Source organism: Pangasianodon hypophthalmus, chromosome 6, assembly GCF_027358585.1.
Source record: "Pangasianodon hypophthalmus isolate fPanHyp1 chromosome 6, fPanHyp1.pri, whole genome shotgun sequence".
In the NCBI taxonomy this organism is placed as follows: Eukaryota; Metazoa; Chordata; class Actinopteri; order Siluriformes; family Pangasiidae; genus Pangasianodon; species Pangasianodon hypophthalmus.
Window position 1 is genome coordinate 11,075,089 of NC_069715.1, and position 27,999 is coordinate 11,103,087.

At 37.9% G+C, this 27,999-nt stretch overlaps 1 protein-coding gene and 1 long non-coding RNA gene across 2 annotated transcripts in view; one reads left to right on the top strand and one right to left on the bottom strand.

Moving 5' to 3' along the window:
• Positions 1-27,999, bottom strand: part of cdh13 (cadherin 13, H-cadherin (heart)) — a 338,039-nt gene that overhangs the window by 291,644 nt on the left and 18,396 nt on the right. The window lies entirely within an intron of this gene.
• Positions 990-26,911, top strand: LOC128318552 (uncharacterized). Its single transcript, XR_008301948.1, has 2 exons — positions 990-14,510; positions 18,386-26,911. It is a non-coding gene; the product is annotated as an uncharacterized LOC128318552 (long non-coding RNA).

The window sequence follows — 27,999 nt, forward strand, 5'->3', positions numbered from 1 at the left end:
AATCTGCTGGACTCTTAAAGTATAGAAGCATAGTATAGTATAGAAGCATAGTAAAACATCCCTACATCAGAATCTATTTCATTAATACCAGACCCAAAGTGTGGGTAATGATCCTATCACTAAAATCTTTACTGATATGATAATAGAAATGAAAAGTCCTGATAGATTCTATTGCAGTGCAGTTCCTGCTCCCTAGAGGACATAGCACAACTGTGAAAGTAATTATTGTAACTTAACAGAGACTCTCTAGATCCACTTACAGTCACAGAAGTCCCATATGAAATCTCTCAGAAGTGCAGAGGGCCAGAACAATGAGAGTAAAGCATGATGGATGATGTGTGCTGCCTTTAGACACATCTCTTTGTCTCTAGTATCTCCGTATTGTCCAATGCTGACCCTGGCTCTGACAAAGCGCTAATCAACCGTCTTGTCTAGAGGAGAGACACCAGTAGGAGAGAACGTCCTTGAGTTTGCAATCTTCCTCAGTGTAGATGAGGCAGTAGCCAGATTTATCACCCTCTTCATGCATGAATCTCAATCTTTGTGTCTATTAGTGCTTGTGTACATGCAGGATACAAGTGGAGTCTATGTAGCTTCTTCTAGCAGAGCAGGTCCAGGATAACTGATGGAGGTCCTTCTTAAAGTGGTGTAGCATCTTTTAGTGTGTCTGTGTTTTGTCCCCACAAAGATAGGAATATCTGACAGTTTTGACCTTGTGCGGACATTTAGCTGGTCCCCACTAGGAAAACTGCAGTTTTATTTGTAAAAAAACTAAAATCCAAAATGTTTGCATTTGGTCAATGAGATTAAGGTTAAGGTAAGATTTAGGTGCAGTCATAGCATTAATTAGATTCATAAATAATTATGTTAATGAATGGTCTTCTCAAGGATAGAAAGATAAGCATATATATATATATATATATATATATATATATATATATATATATATATATATATGTGTGTGTGTGTGTGTGTGTGTGTGCGTGCGTGCGAGCATAGAACTAATGAAGCGTCAGTACCTTTATTAGTATTTACTCAAGTTAATGAATTTCAGTGGATATGTTCTTAGAAAGCCATTATTTTGTTTCTCGCTTAAGTTCATGATGCCCAGTAAAAAACGATTACGCTCACACACTCATCTAGTAGCAAAATTACATTCAGTGGACAAATTCACTAGCCCGGGACGCTACGAAAAGCAGATTATGTCTAAGTATGTACTGTACGAGTTTTTACTCATACAGTCCAGCAGGCTGCTGTTAAAGCTCTCAGCAGCATTGCTTTTCTTCTCTTGTCTAAAATCCAAGTAAAGAAAACTCCTTACTCCCTATATTTGCAAAAGTAAGTTTTTTGTTTAATATATGCATATGTTTAAACATTCTATCCTCTAGTAAATTACTGTATTCCCTAGTGGTGTAAAACAATTTAACGCTGTCACTGTAGCACAATACTTGTTCCTAGTTATAACAACAGACATTAACCGACACACACTCTGACTGTTTGTAGACATTTTTAATTGACTAATGAATTAAGTGGAATGTGATTTTTTCCAGAATCAGGAACATACTGTAATGCGAAAACACTAATGAAACTGAGCAAGATGCAGTATATAGTGCAATGCAAAGCTTCATGTAACTTTACTCAGACAGTAGTTCCGGCTGTAACATAAAAGATAGGTTTATATTAATGTGCTCGTTGTAATACATTCTACAGAGTAACCCAAAAATCTTCATACATAAGGGACTATGTATGCCAGCTACGGTTGTGCTTCGTCAGTGGATGTTCATGGACTTCCACTTCTCGGCTGGTCTGTGACACTTCCAGTCTTTTTGAATTTGTTAATAAGTTTAGCAACAGTGTCGTGCGTGATGTTATTGCCATATTTCCTGTTAAAGTCCATCACAACCTTGTGACAGCTTCCCAATCCAGCCATGAGAATGATTTCAATACGTTCTTCTTTTGTCAAAGGCATTCTTAAAGGCTATCTGAAAAACATATAAACTAGGTATGCAAAATTTTGGAAGACATTTTGCTAAGAAGTGTTCATTTCCACTTATGTATGGAGACTACTGGGACACCCCGTAGTTTCTATAGTAACTCATGCACAGGGACTTGCATGGCAGACGCATAATCTATGACTAATAATTAACAGATTAAAAAATGTGTTGTTTAACAAGTGGAAATATATAATCATATGGTGTTAACACAGTATCTTAGTACACTTAGGTGGTCAAATTTTGTTATTTTTTTAATGGAAGGAGAAATCTGATCTGAGACTGTTGTGTGTTATTCCTTACATAACTTTCACTTTTTAGCCTAGTTAAAAGAGAACTCCACCCTGAAACACATTACGTACAGTATGTTTATACTGTAATATTTGTGAGGTGCTTAGGAATTGCCATCCTAACCTGTTGGTTTGTGTTGTATTTTCATTATTCTTGTGAGAAGTTAGCATTTGTGTATGACTCTGGCATCATAGAAATACATTGCTGGTACAGTTACAGTGGTGTTGCAAGCAATAGAAGAAAAGTTTTCTTGTTAGCTCCTAAAAATAAAATAGCAAGAGTGTATTTTCACACTCACCATTTTCCAGAGATGTGTAATGTCATTGTAATAAGAAACCCAACAAGTAGTGGAAAGAGCAAACAGCAGTTGGACTCTAAGTTCTAGACAGAGCTATATGACAGATTTACAAAATGACAAGCACAGTGCAGTTGACGGTGGTATTAGCATGAAAGCTGAAACTTTGGAACGATATCTGTTTGAACAGAGTGTAACAATGAGGAGGTGCGAGAGCTGCTAAAAGCGCTGCTGCACCTTTAGCAAAAGTTGTCGATGATGTCATGGTGGAATTTTTCTTTCAGTACTTTTCCTGAAGACAAAAATAAAAGATTGGACATTATAATGTTCACTTGCCAGAGGGCTAGCAAATATATGAGTTGTTCACCCCTTACATTACAGAAGTCTTTGACCCCTATAATCAATAAATATTACTTGTATGCACTAATACCCACGGTTTTATCCAGGACCTTCTATAAAAAATAGTTTTATTTGCGCACAAACTGCATGTGTTTTATTAACCTCTCAGATCGGTGCACTTTGCAAGAGCATATGGAGTAATAATTCCCATACACTGTTCTGGTCAACTTGCATATTTTTTTGTGACTTTAAAAACTTGTAGCACTCTCTTTGCCCTCAGATATCTAGCAGATAATGCTATATGAATGGGAATAATGAATGCATTAGTAAACTTAATGGCTGACATATGATATATCAGCTAAATGCACTGAAAGCACAGCATGCCAAACACTAACTATGTGAGAACTATGTGAAGCAGTATAGCTCACACTGACATTGTCTCACTGAGAAAGCTCTTCCAGGAAATGATGCACCTTGTCTACATTAATGCTCTCATCTGCTATCTCTTGATACCCCCCTCAACACACACACGCACACACACGCACAGTGGGAACATCTGTGTGAGTGCAGCTTTCATTCTTCAGCTCTACACCATCTCACCTCAGATCAATAACGAGTCCATCTCATCCCACTGCTCTACTACTACCATCTCCACCTCTCCCTTTACTTCCTGAGATGTATTAGTGTGGCTAATTGTAGTCAGATTGCTTCTACAGTCTACTTAGTTTATTCTATTCGGCACTCCTTTTTTTGTAATAATGTCCCTGATCTGTACACTCATGCACATGTTTTTACGTCATAAATACAGGTAATATTCTTTCACATACTATACATACTATATAGTTAACATAAAGTGCATGCATTTAGTTCAGTATGTGAACAATTTCATTAAATTTAACTGGGCTGCACAAGAAAATGTGTTTAAATTACTAAATAAAAGAGAGCTTGGGTATTACAGCTGGATAAATTGGAAAAGGAAATGATGAACCAGTACATGGAACATAGACAGTGGTGCTCAAAAGTAAATTAAACAAATTAACTACAATAAATTCTAGACACCTTATGGGATGGAAAACAAATATATCTGAAAGAGATGTGAGTGACTGTATGTGTGTGTGTGTGTGTGTGTGTGTGTGTGTGTGTGTGTGTGTGTGTGTGTGGGTGAATTACAGTAACTGATTCTGTGTAAAATTGGTATAAATTAGTAAAATGCTCAAAAGGGATTATTTTGTAATGTGTATCAACAGATAAGACAACTAGTATCTGTGTCCTTGAGCAAACAAATAACTGCTCCAGCAAAGTCGTAGTCATTCAGAAACAGCTTTATCAGGTAGAGCATGTTATCTGACTCGAAGTTTCCCAAAATATTTGTCTGTTACTAATTGAAGATAAATATTGTGCACATGGAAGCCAAGACCAGAGTTTCCATTCCTGACTGAATTCTAAAATGAGTCAAATAAAAAAAAAAATCATAAACATGAGCCTTACAGTTAATGCTATTAAGTAAGGAATAAAATATGAAGTTATAAGAAAATAATCAACGACGAAAGGATGTCAAGCCGTTACCACCCTGAAGTGTCGAAAAATCTTCTATTGCTCTTATACCGGAGTAATTTGTCTCTGTTTTAAATTTAGTAAAAAACTAATTGTCATACTTTTTATCCATTTATAGTTACAGTTAATGTTGTGGAACATAAACAAAATACAGTAAGTTAGTTCCTCTTACACTATGATTATATGTCATCCGCCTGCTTTCTCTTGAAGTTAATAAGACAGAAAAACTGTAGAGTAATTCTAGTAAAAAACTTAAAGTTATCTGACTGTTACAAAGTGCTGACACTGGAGACTCCTTCGAAAAATGCTTTGCCATATGTATGATTATACTTTTTTTGTTAAATAACAACACATTAAAAATATTCTTTGAACTCCATGTGAAATATATACTTTAGCCAGAATATGTTAGTGTTGCTTTCCACTGTACAGTAAGTCTGACCATTACATTTTGTTTTAAGTCCATCAGCCAAAAGATCAGAAGCTCAAATTCAACTTAATGTTTTCTGTGGTGCAGTGTGTAGAGCATTAATTATCCAATTCCAATGTAATGGGTTTGGTTCCTACATTCTGATAAACCTGCATGGCTTGGAGATATGGGCACCTTTTGAAGCCCAAGTAAGCTGAATGATCCTTCTAAATTAATTAGACATTTTGAATAATGGCCATTGATAATGTCTGCAATATCTCATGAACACTAAGATGCTGGGACCCCAATGATCACCACTGAACCAAATTAATTACAAATTCCATATACTGTACAGAATACAAATGGGTTATGATTGTAATTTTTAGATTCATGTTTTTCATGTGTCCTTTATTCTCATCCCAACATGTCAGAGTTACAGATAAATAGACACTTTGCCCATTTTCCTCGCTAAACTAGCTCAGAGATAGACATTTCAAAATAACTCATACTCTCAACGTTTATTGAGATTCTGAGGCTGGCAGGATGACTGCATGTCTAGGCACATCTAAAACTCACATTTGCTCACTGCTCACAGTCACTAAGGGCTGAGATGCAAACACTCAAAATGGTGTGAGTCTTGTGGAAATTTAAAAGGCACTGCCCTCTACTTCCACCTTAAGTGTTTCCAAGTGCATTGTGTACTGAGTCTGTATTAAAAAGGGATGGGAGTGTGCAAATCATTTCCAAAGTGATCTCTTGAACTACTAGATGAGACATGATAGATCCAAAAAAAAAAGAAAAAAAAACACACCAAGTATTTACAAGGATCCTTCTGCAAAAATTGAAAAAGAAGGGGATGGAGAGAAAAAGACCTGAAAGGAATACTTCGGAGAAATCTCTTTAAACTACAATCAAAGCACAAGAGAAACAGCATTTGTACTGACAGGTGAATAATAATAAGTCAATTATAGAAAGAGTGATAAACAAAATGGACGTTTACCTCAACTCAGTAATACTCAGCACGAAATGAACCCAAATGTGAGCATTTTAAAGGAGTAGTTCACATAATTCTTTAAAACAATGTAACCAAAATTATAAGAACAGAGAGGTACATGAAAGATCCATTCATTTATTCACTTCTATAGACTTGAATAGATTTAGGCTTAATTTAAAAAGAGGCATCTGCTCCTAATCTCAGATGCCCAATCCCACGTTTTCCAATTTGCTAAAATATGCCAATCACATGAACTTTAGAGTGCCAAGAAGGGAAAGGCACAAGAAGGAGAGTTTGAACAAAATAAACCTGCCGTCATATTGTTTCAGGGAGAGAGTGAGTGGTTTACAGCGCTGTCATATCTCCACCTGAGAGCCATTTGTCAAACTCCTGGAAGGGAAGGAAAGGTGTGGGGCCGCCTCTCAGACTGACAGCTGAGCCATTATGCGCCACAATGCACACAATGCTCAGAACAGGGAGAAATTACATATAACCAAGCATTTAAATATTCCATCTCAACACAGTGAAACAAGAGAAATTAAATTAAACAGGGTAAAATTATTCAGTGCAATGACAAGGCCTTGGAGAGCCCCAGGCTAGGGAGGGGTGGGGTGAGTGTGAGAGAGAAATGGGTTCGGTGTGGCACTACTAGTGCTAAGTACCTAGATCACAAACACAACAAAGTCTTTTTAACCTGGGACCACATTAATCCACACTGGTGACAGTGCTATGGCTCCTTACTGGTGTTGTGCCCCTAAGCACTCATTTAAGCCCATAGATTACTTGTAGTAAAGGTTATAAAATACACACTTGTGTGCGTATGCACACACACACACACACACACACAGAAATTGTGAGGACCTTCCATTCACATAATTATCAACATGCAGCTAATTAATGCTTACCTACATCTAAATCTAACCATAACCTCAATCTTATTAACCAAAGACAACCTTTTTGCTTTTGTAGGTTTTAAAATAAAAGCTGCTAATTTTGTAGGGAAAAAAAGCATTTTTCCTGGCATATATTCCTTTTCCTATCTCAGCATTTGGTCCCCACAAGGATATAAAAACACAATACACAGTTACAGATAAATCCATATTCTCTAGCAAAACACATTAGTATGAAGATTTTCAAGGTTTAGTCGCTCTGAATCTTTTTCTCTATATATATTTTTCCCATACTTTCTCTCAGGATTTACAACATTCAATTTCACTGGAATGGCACTTACTTGAAAGATTCTTCCAAGGGGTGCATTTTTTTGGTCAAATGATAGTCCTTCATTGTTGGCCATGGCACAAAACCCTATATTTCATTCCACCATTCTCAGTACAATTGGCTGCAAAATTCTAAAGCTAACAATGGTAAAGAAAATTTCTTTTTTTTTTTTTTTTGCCCTGTGTTGTTCCTTTTTGATATATCATCGACCAGCCTATTTGCCAAAAGGATTCCTTCTTCTAACAGTGAACAAACAGAACACAGTTAAAACTGCTTCATGGTGAAGAAAGACATCACAGAGTGTCAGGGAGCACCTCTGCAAAAGTTACTCTCATTTTCAAGAAAATCTATTGATCTTAAAGTGAATGTAATGCAACATGCTGAGCTTGAATTACTGTGGTGTTATCTGGAGTCAGAGGTGACAGGAATAACAGCATGCAGGTGAAAAAGAAATCAGTTGTGCAATTTTTGAAAGCATGTAAAGTGTGTAAAGCTGTCAGAAATGTACGGTGAATTTCTGTAACATAACAGACACCATAAACTGAATCATAAGAACATAACATCATGAAGGATATTAAAAAAAACAGTTTTGAGTGCTGTGCAATTTCTGGAAGCATGTACACCATGTAAATTTGTCAGAAAAACAAGGTGAACTTGTATAGAGCCTATAGACTGAATCATATGGACATGAACTTATAAAGATGACCTTCTGACTTTTAATTACATTCCAGTTTAAAGCATCTAATCCACTTCATCAGTGTGGAAACACAACGATGAAGAATCTTGCCAATTCGTCATCTGCTGTAACTTTCTCATGCTACGCAATGAAAGTAGCGCTATAGCTATCTGTGTGCATATGAAAATGGATTAGCCACAAGACTGCAGTGTTAAACCAGAGAATGAGTGCCCCTGGATCTACCTCACTAATATGTTTCAATATGATGGATTAAGCAAAGACTCATATAAATTTCACTAATTTCCTAACGTTATATATGCTACCTGGCTATATTTAAATAAGTTAGCCTGTTTTCTTTGCTAATGCCATGTTATACTAGCATCGAGTCCAGTAGGTCATGTATTTGGCTTAGCAGCAAGTCAAATTCTAGCAGTAAATATTGGTTATTTTACAAAATATTTTAGTTTTGGCTAATTCATTAGCAAGCTACATAGCATTTTTGATTGAATGTTGCTTATATCCTTTTTACTTTTTAATACTGGAGTATATTTAAAAGTAGCAACTTGAGTACATGTTTGGCTAGATCCTTCCACTTTTAACTGAGTAAGATTTTAACTTTATTGTCTATATTATGACTTAAGTATAATTTCTCTGTACTTTTTTCTGTTGGGGACAATTCAGTGGAATTTCAGACACAATGTCAAAACAGTTTCTTAACTTAATGTAAAGGCTTAGAAGTATGGTGTCATTTCTTCCAACCCAGTTTGTTGAAGGTCACTATTTATGTCAACTACAGGCAGTTAATAACATAAAGAGACTAATTTGCCAAACTACTACATGAATACAACTGTTCAATCCATTCAAAAGTAAGGCCTATTTACCAGTCCTAGCATACGAGGCAGAATTTGTGCAAATCGTTTTGCCCTTTCTCGTATAAAGTTGCCAATAATTTTGGAGTGCAGAATGTAGATAAAAGCCTAAAAGATATCAACTTTTCACAAGATTTCAGAATGGATATCGCTCCTAGTTTACACTGTGTTTTGCTCAGTTAAATGAAGTAAAGTCTATATGTCAAGTGAGATTCTCGTAAATTCTTAAACGCAGTCTTACAGTGAGCAAAACATGTGGCTAGAAGGTACAAAGCATGTGTCTTTTTATACTTCAGCTGGGGATTCACGTCTATAAAATCTTATGATGTAACACACTGAGAAAGCAGTGCAATGAACATATACTGTCCAAAAGTATTAGACTGTATCAAACATCCATTCAACACAGACTTCCCTTCATCCCGAAATGATTCCCAGCACACTACAGCATATCACAGTTCAGTCTATCAGCACTCCCATCACTGTCAGTCAAAAAGGATGCCCCAGGGAGGCAGTAAGCCAACACTCATGCCATGTTCCAAATCGGCTGTATCCCCAGATCAGTGTGAATTAGCAAATGCCAGGCTCAGAGACACGAAGCCCCAGCACTAACACTAACGCCAAAACCATCAGCAGCAGCAGATGGACCACAGCGCCACGCAGTTAGGGCAGAAATGGAGCCGCAGCTGCTAAAAGACAAAATGAATCTTTGTCCATATGCGCTACTTTGGCTTCTGTGTTTTGTTGCTCAGTGAGCCAACTAAAAAATACTCGGATTAAGAAACACCAGTAAAACTTTTGATGGTACTTGTTTATGTACCACTACAGAATAATAAGAAACTGGGTATTTTTTATTATAATTTATGAAAAAATGCTGGCATGACAGCTGTTTCAACACATTATAATTGACTTGAGTCATCAGTATATTTTTTTAACATCTCATTTCATTGTGTTGTGTTGCTTTATACTGTAACCAGAAGTGGAAAGTACTTAAGTAATTGTGCTTCATTACTGGGATTTGTGCTTTACCTCAGTATGCTAAAAGTTCAATCTTGTACTCTTAATTATATTTCCATTTAAGAAAATTAGAAAAAAGCAATAACTCTGTACTTTTTATGAGTTTGACTGCTTATAGTACATTTTATCTATACCTTTACACTACTTGTAAATCACATTTTGTCCTTTTGCCAAGCTACAAATACAGTCTGTGCATTTTAACTTGATTTACTTACTAGATTTAAGCCATCCAATTAAATCCATAGCCTTCCAAATTGTATAGATACCACAACCAGTCATTTTTACATGAAGCCTACATGTTTAATTTTTATGTTTCACTCAAGTATAATTTTGACAAGCTGCCACCAACATTTTGATATACTTTCACTTAAGTAATTTCTCCACCCCTGCTAATGATAATACTTTTTGGGTTTTGTACTTTTTCCACCACGCCAGTGATAATAAGTAAATAAAGTATGACACGCGAGCTGCAACAGCTGCATGCTTACTAAAACTACCTCCACTTCTTAACAAGAACAGCTGTACCAGTGAGGCAGACAAATAGGCAGAGTTTGAGAAACAGAAGTGATGACTAAAATGTGCATCTCTGTCTCATTAGTTCAAGACTGAAAGACCCTGGAGGCTGCCAGAGCTGCTGAGGTAGGATCCTGATAAAGCAGAAGAAGAGGCAGGAGTAGTGTGCAGTAGAGGAGAATGAAGGAGCCTTGTTGTGCCATGCTATGCCAAGCCGAGCTAACTGACAGGAGAGACAGGAGAGAGTGCTGAAGCCCCAGATGTAATGCACTTTTCAATTAACCTTAATTGAATCACTCTCCACCACTGAAAGCTTTGTTTACCAATGGGCAGCCAGGAAATGGCCCACCAATCCCACCTGCTGTGGAGTGCAGAAAATAAGCACAACAACAAGCTGTGTGGCAAGGCACTGTGGGAAATCTGGTAGGGGAGTGATCATTAAAACTGTGGAAAGATGGAAGACAGTACACATGGTTGCTGAGACAAAGATTTTTAAACTTCTGGCTCTATCACACAGACAGCAAATGTGTCCAGCATCTGTGTGTTTATCAGCTCCTGCAGACAAATGCTTAAAACACACCTAGGTGACAAGCTTCCACATGACAGCCTACTTAAAAGGGTGTCTGCTTTTTAATCTTCTATCTCCCAGGGATGTTTAATCTCTAGTACATCATTAAGTGTGTCCATCAAAAGACAGTGGTGGCCAAGTGAAATCTCACATGGCTGTCAATTTGACAAAACTTCATCTGGAGCTTTTCCTCTGTTGAGCTTCAAATGTACTATTTATTGTGCTCCATGCTTTGCTTCTCAAGGGGCAAACTGAGCATTTTCAAAAGAAATAAAAAGTTATTAATTGTGCATGTATAAACTGATTTGATTGTTTATTGGGCACTGTACCTAATAAAATGACAACACAGATAAACCAATGTACACACTAAGTTTATTAGGGATACTGACTAGGAACTAGTCAAATCATGCTGTAACTATAACATGCTACTGGTCCTAGGCAGTTTCCATGAATATGTCCTTTTTTAGAAGCCATACATGACTGTTATTATTTATGCTTTTTTTTTCCTTAATGAGCAGGAGTCAGGATTCTGTGGCATAATTGCATAAGTGCAGTGGTTGGGGGTTATGAGGGGGCAAGGGGGGGCCAGTCAACAAGCTGACAACAAGCTTGGCCCCTGCTGTGGCCCCTGTAAATGAGGAGTAAGTCAACTCTGAACTAATTATTATAGCCTGACCACTTTTGAACAGAATCCTCAAGTGGCATGTCAGAGTAAAAATACACTTTTCTAGTCAGACAGTTAAAGGCGATGGACCGAGTTTCTCTAAGAAGAAAAGCATTTTCCCTACTGAGCGAGTCTGACTGAAAGTATATAATGGAAAAAGCAAAGAAGAAATAAAATGTTTTGTCTTGCCTGTCTATCTAAGCATGCTACTATAGTTGTATAATTCCAACAGTCATGTATGCTAGCATTATTGAGAATGTGTTACATTACAAAGTGTATACATAGCTAGCTAACACAGAAAACTCATCGTGGATGTGGTATGACCCTTGTTTTTTGCTCTATAGTTCTCTCTAAAATGAAGATGAAATGTGATATATTGTACTTCTCCCAAAAAAAGAAAGACAATTATTCAGAATGTCATTCAGGTGGGGAGAGAGCCAAGGCGACGGGTCAGAATTAGCAGGAAGAACAGGAAGAATGGTCAGCTGGGGAGCCTGGTTCAGACAGCGAGGACACAGTAGAGCAGGCAGAGACAGATTGAGATCCTGGGAGTGAGAATGAGGGTCAGGAAGAAGCTGAGTATGAGACAGACAGAAGACCCATTTGCTTCCACCAGCACAGCACCATCAGGCTTGTGATGTTGGACAGCTCTGTTAGTCAGTTTACCTGGCGTGTATAGAAATGTTTACATTAGGTTTGTGATTGAAGGTAATGGAAACCTCCATGTGATATTTTGATATATCAATATGTAAGATTGATATTTTACTATAGTATCATTTTGCTATAGAACATTGTTATGGTGTTACTAAATGATTTTGTAAATGTTTTTTTTTTTTTTTTTACTCCATATATTGTGGTAGAAAGTAACTGGCCCTCTTGTGGAGCCACTGTGTTGAGGCACTTGAGTAGCAAAGTAGTTTGTCATAGTATTGAGTTAAAATCTGTTAGTTAACACCTTTGTTCTAGTTAACTATATTTCTGGGCAACCAAAACATAAGACCAGGTAAGTGTATTTACATCAGTATATTTACAGACACCCTTATCCAGAACAACTTACATTTATCTCATTTATACAACTGAGCAGTTGAGGGTTAAAGGCCTTGCTCAAGGGCTCAGCAGTGGTAGCTTGGCAATGATGCAATTTGAACTCACAACATTCTGATCAGAAAGCCAGTGTCTTACCCACTGAGCTACCACTGCCCTAACATACTGGAGCTTTCACATGCCTAGCCGCCTAATAAATGAATTTATGATTTGTCCACCCCTAATTATTGCTACTTCATGTACATGTATATATGTGTATACCATTTCTCTTGCTAACTTATACTAGCTTTGATCAGAATTACAGCACTGAACTTGCCATATTCAATGTATGTAAGTACCTGTAATTCCTGTGGGTCTTTCTTCCAAAAAAGAGGTGAAAAAAGAATTATCGAAGACAAAATGTTTTCCTTAGTAAAATCCATCCAAGAGTATTGGTTTTGTTATAAAAATGTATTTTTATACATAGAGTGAGTAAAGGAAATTCTCTAATGACGAGCAATGAATAAAGCTTTATCGATTGCAACTAATGCACTGATATTAACTGTGCATTAAATCTAATGGTTGTAGATGGTTGTCTACTTCAACACACACACATAGACACACATATACACATAGACACACACACACAGACACACACACACACACATTTGTCTCATTATCCCTGTGAGGACCTTTCACTGACATAATGATTATTAATGCTATGCTTACACTTAAACCTAACCACAGTAGCAGAGAAGAAAAAAAACATATGAATAATAAACATAAACAAATAAAAGTTTACTTTCCCATTGCAAAGCGGCACCCAGAAGAAAATATATACACAGAAGTGAGGACAGCCCACATCAAACTGCACTCTTGCAAAGATCCTGAAGCTTCTGGCCAGAAAAGTGTATGAAAGATGCAGCTGGAGGTTGATGAGACTTCAGACAGATGGTGTAGGTAACTTCCTCACAGCTGAGTGTGCATCATGGTGTGATGATTCAGAGCATCATCAGCCATGCAGAGTGTCAAGCTATTGTCCCAGCATGGCACAGCTACCACTGTTCCCAGCCAAGCACTGAGGGCAACAGACTGGAACGAGGGCAACATCAGAGTGACGGAGAACAATCTGCAACACAAGCTCCACACACTGACACTTGTTAATACTAAAAACACACACACACACAAACTAGAGAGACTGGAGCTGTGAAGTGACAATGCTAGTTCCTACACCTTCCTTTATGAATAAAGTGGGTATTAATTAAAAATTAATATTAATTTCATCTTGGGTGGTATGTTTCGCTGTGCCATGAGGTTTGCAGAACACTGCTGCCACAGAAATGCTGCACAGGTCTCTCTCTACTCTCTATACTTGGCTCAAGGTCACACACCTGGGCCTGCTTTGAGCAAACAGCAAGCAGTGTAAGTGGAAAGGCCATTTTAGAAGGGGAGAGAGCAAAATGAATTGTAAATTATGAATGGGCTTCAATCTGTCTGGAGTAGCCGCAATAACTATTCTGATACCAACATATTCCAAAATCTGGGATGTTGAGACTGACTGGTAAATATAGGAATAAGAATGCAGCCACACACACACACACACACACACACACACACACACACGGACACACACCTGGCAACTGTCAAAGGCAATCATAGGTATGACAGGTTTACTCCACCCAGCTTCATGAACTCATTAACCCATCCTTCATTTCTTTCACTAATTAAAGAGAAGCAAACCTGCAGCAGTCACAACACAGATGGGATGATTCAGTGTCTTAGAGGTAAGGTTGAGAGGCACTCAGACAGACAGACAGACAGATAGAGAGAGAGAGACAGAGAAGGAGATATGTCACATTCATTACAATGCTGTTCCTTAGTTTATGCCTGCAATACGTTGAAGCCATTCTCATTAATGGTAGCCTGGCATGAAGTCAAAAACAAAGAAGATTGATATTTGTTTCCAATATCCCATGTAAGGAAATTAATTCTGCGTTAATTAGATCTCCCCATTAAAAACAGGTTGGTTTGTCTCAACGAGAAATTCTCATTTTGAAGAAGCAAGAGGAGATGGTGGTGTCACACTCTTTGTCAGGTAATTTATGAGAGACCATTAGGCATTTAATACGGTGCCACAAAAAAAGGGGAATTTAATATGTTTTCACAGATGAACAAACTTCACGTTAATAATGTATACCGATGACAGCTACCAAGTCCATCAGTAGAGTAGTGAAAAGAAAGGCGGAGCCAAAAGACACCATGGATCCAAAGTATACGATGAAAAGCTCTGTGGGATGAGTGTCTGCTTCTGAAACACAGAAGAAGTGTGCAAGTTCCCTCTGGCATGTTGTAGGAGAAATTCCAGGTCAAGTCTGCGATATAAATATGACACAGCAGCTTCTGAACAAAGGATGCTTCTGCTTTATTACGGCTTTGTCTCAGACTTCTGTTCACGTTGATTACACAGACAGGTCGCTCAGTGAACCGGAGTGTAAGAGAGTTTCCCTCCAGAGCACCAGAGGGAGCCCTACTGTTACTTGAACTTCTGTGTGAAGCTTTAATATTTGCCTGCAATTGTGTAAGTTCTGAGCTGTGGTTTTTGAATCGTGATCTTGTTTATGACCTTGTTTGACTCTTCGTGAATTTGCTCCTTGCCTAGCCCTTTGATCTTTGTTTGTTGGATTTTGATTATTGGTGTTTTGACGCTGCTCTGCCCACTGACCTTGCCTTTTGCTACTGTTTTTGAATTTGTTTGAATTCTGTGTATTTTTGCCCCCAAACCGGATTGTCTTGACCTTCATATTTGTAAAATAAACCTCCAGCATAAGGAACCTGGACTCAAAGTCTCTGAGTGCGCTGTTACACCGAGTACTTATGAGTGAATCAGGATTCATGACAAATATTGCAAAATCAGAGGGTGATTTTCACAAAACAAGGTTGCGTTGATCTAAAAACTTAATTATGTCTGTAATATTTTTGCGGTTAAAAACTTAATTATGTGCAGAGCAGATTTCTGTTGCTTCAATAAATATGATTCAACTCAGCATCTGAATTTAATTGTTATATCTTATGTCCAAGTGTGAAACACCATACCCATGGGTTCTGACCAGACATGCAGAGAAATAAATAGTTTTTCATATTCAGGGTGACATTCACATCTGTGAATTAATTTGTTCAGTTACTTAGGAAAAGCTGCTATGTGAAATACATTCAACACTGCCAGATATTAGAGAATAAGCACAAATAGATTAACTACAGCCGCTGCTTGAAATGTTAAACTACTCACCCAGTGCAATATTCTTGAACAGCAATTTATTCGCAAATCCTCTCAGAATTAAAATATCAATTACACACTCATTTTGCACAGGAGACGTGCCCGAATTCTAAATTACAACAAATACATTATATGAGAATTTCTTTTGCTGATAGAAATGAGCACAAAAATAATGAATTCTGAATTCACTTTTCCGAGCCGTTTGTGAATTACATTCTGTAAAGCCTACAGATGACCAGCTGCAACTCATACAGCAAACTCAGACAGGCTGAAATGAAATGAAGATTGAGTATGTAATCCATTACAGCTGTGATAATCGTAAGCAATGATCAAACCTACACGGGGTGCCTTGTCTGACTTTCCAGACTTTTCCCTCGTCATACTTTCACTTCCATTTGGAGGACATGGAAAAGCTGATTACACTTGATCCCTTTTATTACAATATCTCTGCCTGGTTTCGTTTAATGCTAAAACAACATTTCTCTCCGCCCCATCCATCACAGGAGCAGGGTGACAGCCATGCTGCGTACAGGTAGAGAAATAAATAGCTTTGTTTTTTAGTATCGGCACCCTCAGTCAATCGGGTTTTTATGCATGATTGCCCTACTGTTTTCTCCCACTCTCACGACATTGTTTATTCTCTTGTTTTCTAGTTTAGCTTTCTGCTGTCTTGTGGGCGACAGTGAACTGCCCATGGCAAATTGTGCATGATAATCAAGCAAATAACACAGTGATTAACCAAACAGTGTCTAAAAGGCAACACAATCAGCTGACTGAATAATTCATAAGGAGTCATTTTAATACAGTCAAACATAATGAGGATTAAAAGGACTAGAGGTGAAAATAAATCCATAAAACAAGTCTTAAGTTGGAGATGTAATTTTTATCAGGAAGCATGTTTGTATGCTCTGCAGCTAAATACACAAGGGAATTCCTTTATTTTGGCAAATCATAAATTCTTTAGATAACCCTCCAGGCAAGTAAAAGCTCCAGTGCGTGACCCAGTCCCATGTTTTGTTTGTCTGGGAACCTAACTGACTAGGATAAAAAGTTGTACCTGGCATGATGTAATAATGTATGGTGAGCTACTTAGCTACTTAAGTGCATTAATACAGACTAAAGGAAATGAGTGGGCGTATAATTATCCTCTTCTAACAATGTTTCTAATGTAGTATTGTGTTTGTGCCTAAAGTAAAAAGTCGGCAAGTTATTGGTCAACATTTCAGATATGAGATGGTGTTATCTCCTCACATCACACCTAAAAATATTATTCCAGTCTGGCTAGAATCTATATTTTTTCTTGAGATGTTTAACCACGAGGTGACTGCAGGGTCTGCAAACAGGAGAGTTATATGACAGGGTTGCGCTGGGCTTTATTTTACAGGAAGTAATAAAAGTTCCTATACCACTTTATTAATTAGCACAGCCTCGAAGTATTTGCACGTCATACATTTTCATCTTGTTCTGTTTGACCAGAACTTGCAGGCAGGGGTATGTGCACTGCTTTTCTAACATTAAGTACACAATATGCTTTAGAGTAGCAGTACTTAATGTGGCTATTACACTGTATGTCACTTATTCTGAAAAGGAGTATGCATGAAACGAGTATGTACATGAAATCTGCTTGTCCCAGGCACCTGGGCTATTGATTTGTTCAGCCCTGTATAATATGTTGCATGAATTAACCCGGTCTAGCAAAGAGTGTCTAATAACTAAATGTAACAATCCTTACTCCTAGGCTATGTGGGGGAAAAAAGAAATGCAATGAAGCATGGCAGTGTTTATTCAGAAGATAGACGCAGTGGCTTGATATGGTCTTGGGTATTTATTAAACCTTTCTTCAGTCGCGGGGGGCTCTCTCTGGAGAAACACTGTGCTCAGTAAACCTCAATATATCCAGAATTAAACCAAATCCAAGTGTATGACTTCCCAGTACTGTGGATTTGCCTGATTTAGCTCCTTAAATCTGAACACCTCTCCAATCTCTGAGTCTGGCAGGGAAAACATAAAATAAACCAGAAACATGAATCCTACTGGACTGTGACAGAAGTCTGTTATATTGTCCAACTTTACAGATTGTTCTCTCAGCTAAAGCAATTCATTTTGAAGGCACATCCAATTCACAAAACAAAGTTCTGCATTATTGCTTTCATATAAAACATAACCAAGGATCCTGATTTCCTCAAAACACTTCCAATGCCAAATAGCCACCTTCATGGCTTTTTGAGACAGATTCCTCAGTAAGTAAAGAAAAAAGTCTCAGGTTCTTTTAAAAAAAACAGAAAATTGTGCATGTTTCCAGCCTATTAGAAATACATTATGATCTAAGAGACGGTGTCTAAAGTCATGGTGACGGTATATATATATAAAGACGGTGTCTATATATATATATATATATATATATATATATATATATATATATATGTATATATATATGTGTGTGTGTGTGTGTGTGTACAATTATACAACATCCTTTGTACTTGTATGTAGTATGATCACTAATCAGTATCAGAACCCTGAAATTCTTTTCCTATTAACTGAACTAATTTTATGTGCTTTACTCTTTGTCTTGTAATATTAATAATTCTGGGCTGCATCATTTTATGTATGAATTACTGCTAGTCCTCCACAATTCATTAAAAGAATCTCATCAGACTTTTAAACTTGTTCTTGCGTCTTCCTCTCTTGTGCAATAGAGGAAGACAGCGGTGCCCTGAGGCAACTGATCGATGTCCAGAGAGCTGAGACTGCAGACGGGGATCTGACGAGAATCCCATCACCAGAGCCAGCCTAGTCACCAATCTGCTCATCACAACTACTGCAAGCACCAAACTTAGAAGAGAAACATGAGTGAAAAGCAAGACATCACATCAGCTGGCTTTTCCTCGGGCACTGGAGAAGCAGAGGGCTGAATATGAAGTATATGAACCTTCCATTCACTATGATTTATGGTGTATGTAGCACATAAAAGCAGTGCAAGCTGTGCACTTTTGATAAAAGAGGTTAAATGGCAGGGGATTTTTTTATTATTATTATTCATTTATATAAGCTTGCGAATGCACAGAGTCCGGAAGAGGAAAATATTAAAAGATTCAGTATGGAGATGTGAGAACTTAGATGTGTCCTTGTAGAGCTGCTCTTCTTTCAGCCAGGCTGCTACATAGCCTTCCCATTGTACCTATTGTCTGTGATCTATCAAAGAGCAGAGACTTGAGTGCAATCTCACAGCCCACTTTAGGTTCCTTCCACACTACAAGACAACAAGGATCCTGTGTGTGTGTGTGTGTTTGTGTGTCTGTGTGTCTGCGTTTCCCACGGAAGGACAAGCCAAAGAAATCTTTAAGGAATCTAGATTGTTCTTTTTTTCTAAAAGTGTACACAAACATTTACACATAAACCTTTATGAGCATAACCTTGGTACACACACAGGTACACTCTCAAAAAGTGTGCAAGAGTTTTTTTATATAGTTAAGCCAAAGAATCCTTAAGTGTTCTGAATAGAAGTACAAAATCGCAGAATTATGATTTGTCAGCATTGTATGAAAAATCTTCCAATTCCAAGGTATTGATGTAAAAAATACACTTGTGTTTTCTAAGTATAACAATTTCCAAGTAGAACACGTTTGGAAAGCTAAGAATCTTTATTTCAAACCCTTACAGAACAATTAAACAACCATTAATGAACTCTTTTTCTAAGAGTGTATTTTTTGGTCAGAAACCAATTTGGCGCCACCCACAACATGCACTTTACCACCCCTTCGCCCAGAGGTCCTGCAGGAGATACTGGTTTGGCACACTTTGGCATTGTCTGGCACTATTTAGCACTGTTTAGCACTGTTTGGCACTGTTTGGCACTGCCCTTAATTGCAGCAAAGCCTTGCTCTAATAAGATCTTGACAGGGTTTCAGATCAAACAACACTCTCTATAAAACCTTCACACTGGCTCTGTAAAATGACACGTGATTGATGGACATGTTCCTCATGCATGCCCTTCGTACTGATGTTAAAATCCCAGCTGTACCCGAGGGTGCCAGTCTGGCATTCTGATAGCTATAAAACTGCCAGATAAGCTAATTAGGTAGCACACAACAATGCATATTTATTCATAGGTTCATTTTTCTTTGCTTTTTACATCACTTTTTGAACGCATAAATGCAAAAAGGCATGCTTTATAAATGATATGACGTAAATGATCTGTTAACCTTGTCAGGCTTGTCTTAACTGCAGAGGCAATGAGCTATACATATAACAAATGAAGCAGCATCAGCAATGTTTTGGCCTTGTCTGTATTCTTATGAAAATTATTAATGTGTTGCTTTCAATAATCTGTTAGCAGTGACTAGGTGTAGATGGCCGAAGCTCAGTCGAGTGTGCTGAGTGGAAGTCATTGAGTCCTAGATATCCTCTGTGCTTTGTCCTTATCTCAGGAATATCAGGAGCTTTTCATTTAGACCAATTCTCTGATTTAAAAAAAAGAGCTCAAAGGTAATTAAACATGCAAACGAATAATCATGAACTTGTTAATGCAGCTGTTAAATGACAACAGAAATGTTAGGTAGAATAGTGTCTCTGGGTTAAACGCTTGACAGTTGCACAATGAAGGACTTAAATGTGAGAAGATAATTTTGGTGAATGTGAGGATGTGATTATTGCTTTCAAGTCTCAAAATCTGACATACATACACATAAAATAAGGGAATATAAAATCTTCAGAAAAATAATTCATGCAGATTAGGCATATAGTGTGCTGCTTATTAATCGTCACACCAGAGAGCTGCTCGAGAAGTAAAGCTGTTGTACAGAAGCGCAGAAGCACAAAAGACTGTTATGGCTCTAATTCAAAGGGGAAAAATATATACATTTCTAGGGCCGCCTAAAATATTTCAAAATAAAAATTCTTTATGTACCTTTTTGTTGGAAGTATTGCTTGAAAATTGAAAGTAAACCTACCAGAATTTAGCTGATGATGAAGATATGAGTCCTTGTTCTTTCTTGTAGTGATACTCTTTTCTCTCTCTCTAAATTTCACTCCCATTCTCATTCTTTTTCTCACACCAAAGCAGTACTAACTCCCATACAAGGCACCTACACAACTGAACACAATTTCAAAGAATGATAAAATGGAATAAACAGATTGAATATTTTAAATAAAACCCCAGTATTACAATGCATGACGTCAGCCTAGTGAAAAAGCTTATAAACCTCTTGTCAGCCACAACCCTTTGTATTTGTATTTGTGACTGCTTTGCATTCATGTGTTCAAAACAGAGTAGATGCATGATGAGTGTGTTTCTAAGAAACCGAATATGTTTTCTGTGATATGAAAAGGTTTGCTTGCTCAAGATATTCATCAGTCATAAACTGAATTGAGCAAAATTTCCATTCTATATGCTGTTAAACATGATGAACTGAAACAGCTGCAATAATGCCAGGTGTAACGGTATTAGTGTCACTGGGTGATGACTGTTCTAACATTTTTACATGTCTCCTCCATGATAACACTGTCACTTCTGGACAACGAATAAATTAGCCTGGGATGATTGTGTTTCTAGGGTTTTTTTCCCCTTTGAACACTGACGTTTGTGCCTCACATGGTCCTCTTCTTTTATTTTATATGCATTAGCAGTTTACAGAGAACATTATTGGAGGGTAGAATGTTAGTGCGGAGAGTAGCATTGCCACATCTCCAGGGTCCCTGGTTCAATCCTGAGTTTGGGTTACTATCTGTATGGTGTTTCACGTTCTCCCTGTGTTCGTGTGGGTTTCCTGCCAAAAACATTCCAGTAGGAAGATATACGAATGAATGGACATTATTGGGTCATTTACCACTATATTTATTTGGCAACATCAAATGTTAGATGATTAAGAAACTTACAGTGATACGACTGCTCATTCTTTACTTCCAGAAATGTATTGTGACATATATAAATTTATGAATATAATGTAAAGCTTAACATATAGTATAAAGTATAAAGCTTTATACCTGTAATTGTCATTACAATAGCACCTTTTATTACCCTACAGAATCATACTTTTCCATCAAAATCAGAAAATCCATGCTAGATGACTAATTATGACACAGAAAGAGATAGAGTCTGCAAAACCACAGAGGTTTCTATCCAGACAGGACTAAAATGATCAAACTACTGCAGAGTTGCTCAAAAAAAACAGTAGATAATTTGGTTTGTAATTTTCTCACGGAGAATGGACAGAAACAAAATCACAGAGCACCTGCAAATGATGGAATTACCCAAGAACCCCAAGTATATTTAATAATGTCCAAATAGGGCTATTTTCACACATTTCCCATAAGATGCAGAAATAGTGATACTATATTTTCCTATCACAGATGCACAGTGATAAAAAGGGCAACATAGCTCTCTGAAGCAATTAGATTTATATGTACTCTCTATTTTGTATCCCATTATATGCCATTGTTTTTGTCCTGAGACTGTGGAAGCATTTTCCATAAAAAACAACTGAATGCTGTGAACATGTGACATTTGCATCACTTAAATGACCCTGACCAGCCTCTATCCTGAGGCATTATGGAAAGAAAAAAAAAAAAAAACAAGACTCGTCTTTCATAGATTTGTGACATGCAGCATTGTTGATTCAAAGAGCAGCTAACATGCATGACTTCCTGGTCACCATGTACAGAATACCAGCACAAAAAGCTCCCACAAGCCACCAACAGCTCAAGGCTAATGCTAGCCTCTCACACAGCTGTTCCTGCTTTGTACGGGAGGGACAGAAGGGATAAGGAACAACAAGTACATTTCAATCCTTGATGGCCTAGTTTGGGGCCTTATTTCTTTTTCTAATTCATCCCATCATACAGCTTATACTGCCTTGCCATTTTTCGTAGTTTGTGAGGCACTAAAGGCTCCTCCTGATGGACTAACCCAAACCCATATCCCCAGCTTTACAAGCAGCTATAAAAGGTGATTTAACAGGAATAATCAATGTGTCACTCAGAAAGCAGCTGCTGAGCCCAGGGGCAGGGCGACCGGATGAAGACTGCAGGTGAAAGGCAGGATATAATGACATTTTCTACAGGCCCAATCCTTCAAACCACAGCTTCCAAAAACCTAACCTCCAGTCTCAATGCCATCCCCCTGTAACCAACCCATCCTAACTCAATTTCACAGCCTACTGCTGCCCAATGATGCCTCATAACACACCAGAGGCAGAGTACACAAACCAACGTTTCATATTCATGCTCTGTATCAACAGGGTGAGTGATTTGTTAGCTGGATGGAAAACATACACTGTAGCTCTTAGTTACAGGGATTCTGAGTATATGATGCTGATTACATGGGGTCACTTTGATCTTCAGGGGTGGAAAATACTTGAATAAATGTACTTTGTTACTATAATTAAGTATTATTATGAGGTATTTATACTTTAGTTAAGTGTTAAGTGTTATTAAAATTTAAATTGAGTACTCTTACTTAGTTACTTAATTTTAACTCTTTATGTTTTTACTGAGACCTTCAAAGTACTCGTTATAAAGTTCCCAGGTCTCCTTCTCTCATCTAGCCAATGACTTCTCACATCTAGCCAATGACTGCATGCTATATGTCAATATAATGGCCTCCTGTGCATTTTATTTACATTTTAGTCTAAGGCATCCAATCAAGTTCATCAATGTACACTAAAACATTAAAACAATTATCGTGCCAATTCTTCCTCTGCTGTGACCTTCTCATACTATGCAAGGTAGCTAGGTGCTATAGCTATCCCTGTGTGACTGTGGTGTTGAGCTTGAATTTGAGCACCCCTGGCCCTACCTCAGTAAAATATTTCAATGTGCTGGAGTAAGCAAAGATAAAATGAGGTGTCTCCTTTGCCTCACTAGAAGGCATGAACTCCATCTAATTTGAAAAAGCATATTGAGTTATGTTTCACTAACTTCACTAGCGTGCCTTCTTTGCTAATACCAGGTTAGCCTATCAGTTCCAGTTGCTAACATAAAATGGCTAGGCAGCGAGTCAAATTCTAGCTAATGCTAAATTCTGGTCATTTACTGAATAATTCATTAGCAAACTACGTAGCGTTACTCATGCATATGACTAGCAAACCTACAGAGATTGAACAATGTTTTCAGGTAAAATGACTAAAATAAAACAGTTTTATATAACTAATAAAAGTTAGACTTCACAGGAAAGCATGACATTACTTAATTTCATCAGTTAAAAACATTTACTTGAATACATTTAAAAGTTGCAACTTTTTTAACTTTCACTTGGGTACATTTTTGGCTGAATAGTTCACTTTTAATTAGTAAGTTTTTAACACACTATCTGTATTTTCACTTTAGTATAATTTGTCAGTACTTTATACAACATTAATTAACAGATCAGTCAATTCACAGGTCCACAGATCACAAGGGTTATGGGTTCATAATATCATATGCCATATTCACTGTATGCCATATTCATATGACATAAAGTGGGTGGCAGCTTAACACAGGAAATAAAAATTTCGAGTTTTCTACTCGGTCAAAGGTCAAAGCTCCTCATGTCAAAGTGTAATCTATGAATCCATTCTGTTCTTTCATGCATTTAAATGTGGAGCTGGTCTCTGGGCTGACCTTCATTTAAACCAGTGGTTAAGCCTGAACCTCATAACTCCCATCCCAAAATGTAATGCCCATGAGCATAAGGAAATGAAAGTGAAAAATCCATCATCTCTTTCTCACACAAATACACACACACACACACACACACACACACACACACACACACTGGTTAGTCATCACCTCGGCGCCGCCCCATATCTCACATTTCCGAGGCGTATAAAGCGACGTGTGATGAGCTACTGCCTGCTATAGAAAGCTAATCCATGCAAAAAAATAAATTTAGGTGGGTAATTGAACTCAAGCAGAAGAATTACAAGAGGAAAAGCACTCAGGCACCTCCTATGTGAATCTTCTAACCTTGATGTAATAATGAGCCCTGCTTCTCCTAACATCCTGCTTCCTGGAGCACTCTAATATTCATGGAGTCGGGGAGCAAGCCTCCCCACAGGCATTTATGTTGCCTCATCAGAAGTAGAGCAGAGGTTGGATTGGAAATGCGACTCAGTTAAATCTATACTACTGTGTAGCTGCAAATGAGCTGAGTAGTGCTGCTACTCGAAACAAAATCTGAAATGCTGCCAGTTTCCTCATATGGGAAACTGCAAAGGGGTCATCATAGATCAATGTCTGTTTATTACGCAGTCTCATTTTATTATATTTTTGTTATGTTACATTGATTTTAGTATGATATTTCTATAGACCTTAGTATGACTCCAGATGGTATCATGGCAGTCCCTTATTTTTTGGTAGTACTAGGAGGTCATTATTGAGTTGTAACTCTGTGCCATGTATTTCCTCCTCCATGTTGCTGTTCTTCCATGTGGATGGGATTACATCCCCGATATAAGAGCTCTAACAGAGAACTGAGTTCTTCTGGACTGCTACAGCGTCCATTGCAATGAATGGAGAACAAGCAAGGCTTCTGACGGAGCACAGACAGGTGAGGGACTAGTGAGGGACTCTACAGACCACTGGGTACACTGATCAGACAGCACAGGCCGGTAAACACACACATACACACTCAAATCCACAGCTGGCTATGGGAGATCCAGAACAGCGCTCACTGCACCTGACTGATAAACTCACACAAACAGACTCAGTGTCTATGGGGAAAGGGGTCATTCTTTCCCAGCGGTCATGCAGCAGAGATGTGGGCCAACAGAGAAGCCTTCTCCTTTATGAGCCTGTCGCCATGCCCCTGCCAAGCTGTCTCTCCTGCACAGACACCCAGACAAAACAAGAGGAGGAAGCATCAAAAGGCAATGACATGCATTCTGGCACGAGCTCCACGAGGAAATGTCAGCACTGGCTTTGGGCCTCCAGGTGATTTCAGCACACAAGGCTGCTGGTTAACCCTGACAACAGCCCAGTGCCCGTAAGCATGTAGTTGCCCGCCTAAGGATTTCACAGCCTGGGCAGTATTTTGAATGAGACTCCAAGGTCGGAGGCTCAAACACCGAAAATGTTATTGGAGCATTTGAAGGAAGGTGAGTTTGCACTCTGACCCACACACAACCAGGAAAGTGCCAGTGCCAAAGAAAGTAGTACCTTCATCTCATTCATCTGCAGCAACTGCTTTATCCTGGTCAGGGTCGCATAAGCTCCAGGGCCTCTCCCGGGAACAGTGGTGGAGGCAGTAATACACTCTGGATGGGATGCCAAATTACACACATGGGGCAATTTAGAGTAGTCAGTTCACCTATGTCTATGTTTTGTGAGGTAGGAGGAAACTGGAGAGCCTGGACACAGGAAGAACATGCTGGTATATGGTAGTACACCATTCCCTACAAACCCTATATGGTAGATTTTATGGAATTCAGGCAAGAGTCACACTGATGATAGCTAATATTAGAAAAAATTAATGACCTAATATTTTCTTGGTCAAACATTTAAGGACACCTTGCCATTTTGCGAAATGTATTGTTTGATTTTCAATAACATTTACACCCTAAAGCTGTGCAAGAGTAAAAAAAATAGAAGTATTGTCTGTAATAATCTGGCCTGTCTAGTCACCCCATCTTGACCCAATTGAGTTCTGGGAGGAGTTCAATCAAAAGGTTTGAAAATGTTGTCTAAACAGCTCGATAAACCTCCAGAAAGATCTACAATCTGCATGGAATAGCATCTGTGAAGAATGTTAGGAAAAACTGACTGTTCATATGAAGGAGTGGTGTGGCAATTATAGCTGCAAGTGCAGGCGGTGACAAATAAATAAGTTAATTGTTTTAGCATTTTTGTCACAAATATTATGTGTTATTACTTCCTAATGAAAAATCCGGTTAATATTTCATTTATTAAGTTACCAAAAACACACAAAGTAAAAGCTTCTATAAAGCTATGACATAGTCAATATGTTTATGGGTGTTTTTTTTTTCATTTAGCTTTTAGCCAAAGAGTTAATTAAATGAGACAGGATACACCCCAGGGTAAACCCAGCATTCTCACCAGTAGCAATCTTTTCACCTTGCATGACGCAACGTATGTCACTAGCGGGTGTTCGTATCTGTAGTTACTGCTAGTTGCCATGGTTTCTCTACTTGTCACTGGCTAGTGAATGCATATCTAGACACAGAATGTATGCAAAATCACCAATTTAACTACAAAGTAGATTGCTTCCTGCAAAAATTAAAAACTGTCGAGGGTTGTGTATAAATTGTATTTGTGTAATGCACAATGGTCTAATGAGTCAGAATGAGCCAAAAACAAATGCATTTTGCAGCAAACACTACCAGCTCTGTTGTAATTACATTTCAAGCTCATAGTTGCATGGCATTGCTGGATAAAACCACGGATAATGTTTCTCAGTGTGGGGAAATAAGAAACATACTACAGTGGACGTTATATTGCTTCTCTTCTCATATGCCTTAAGTTGTGTTCCACTTTTTTGTGTTGCTTGCCCCAATTAATTCACTCTCTTGGTCGCCTGTCAGTGTAAAATGAATAACGTATATGGTAACTTGGTCACAACTGACAACCTTCCAATCTCTAGTAAAGAAATTTAACCACTGAGCTACACTACACTGCAACCACTGTATTTAAATCGTAAACAAGACTGATATAGAGTGGTTCTATCATGAGTCAGCAAATTAGTGAGTGTTTTTCAAATAGACAGTGAAAAGTTCCGTTGATGAAGCTGAAAGGGTAAAAGGACCTGTCAGTGTTTTGCACTTAAGCCGGTTTTAGTCTGTGCGGTTTAGGATTATTACTTGTCACATTGTACTAGATGATCCCAATAAAATCCATAAAATGTAATCCATACGATTAAAGAAAATGACTATGTTCTGCCTACAACATCAGGCTCATGCAGAAAATGGGAGCTGCATAAACAGAAACTAGCCTTGGTATAATAGTGCTAATGTTATCTCTATCGAAAACTCATTTTAAAAATGAAAAAATAGGAGTTGGAAGAAATAGGAGTCGCTTATAGCTGGGTAAAAAAGCATACTGAAGGAGACATTCTGCCTGCTGCCACAATTCAACAAACCGCTCATATTCTTTTTTGTTTATGTTTTGCCATTGCTATTAGCGCATTTGTAGCTGTTTCATGAGTTTCGCATCATACGATGCTCATACTGGTAGCTTTTAAATGAGCTTTGGTCACAATCTGATTTGAATAAAAAATGTCTAATACTGCCAGTACTTTGTCACTGACTGTTTTTGATCACAATGACTCTAAATCGGCTACTGATGAGCATGTCACAATACGTGTTCTCGACCCAAATTTTTT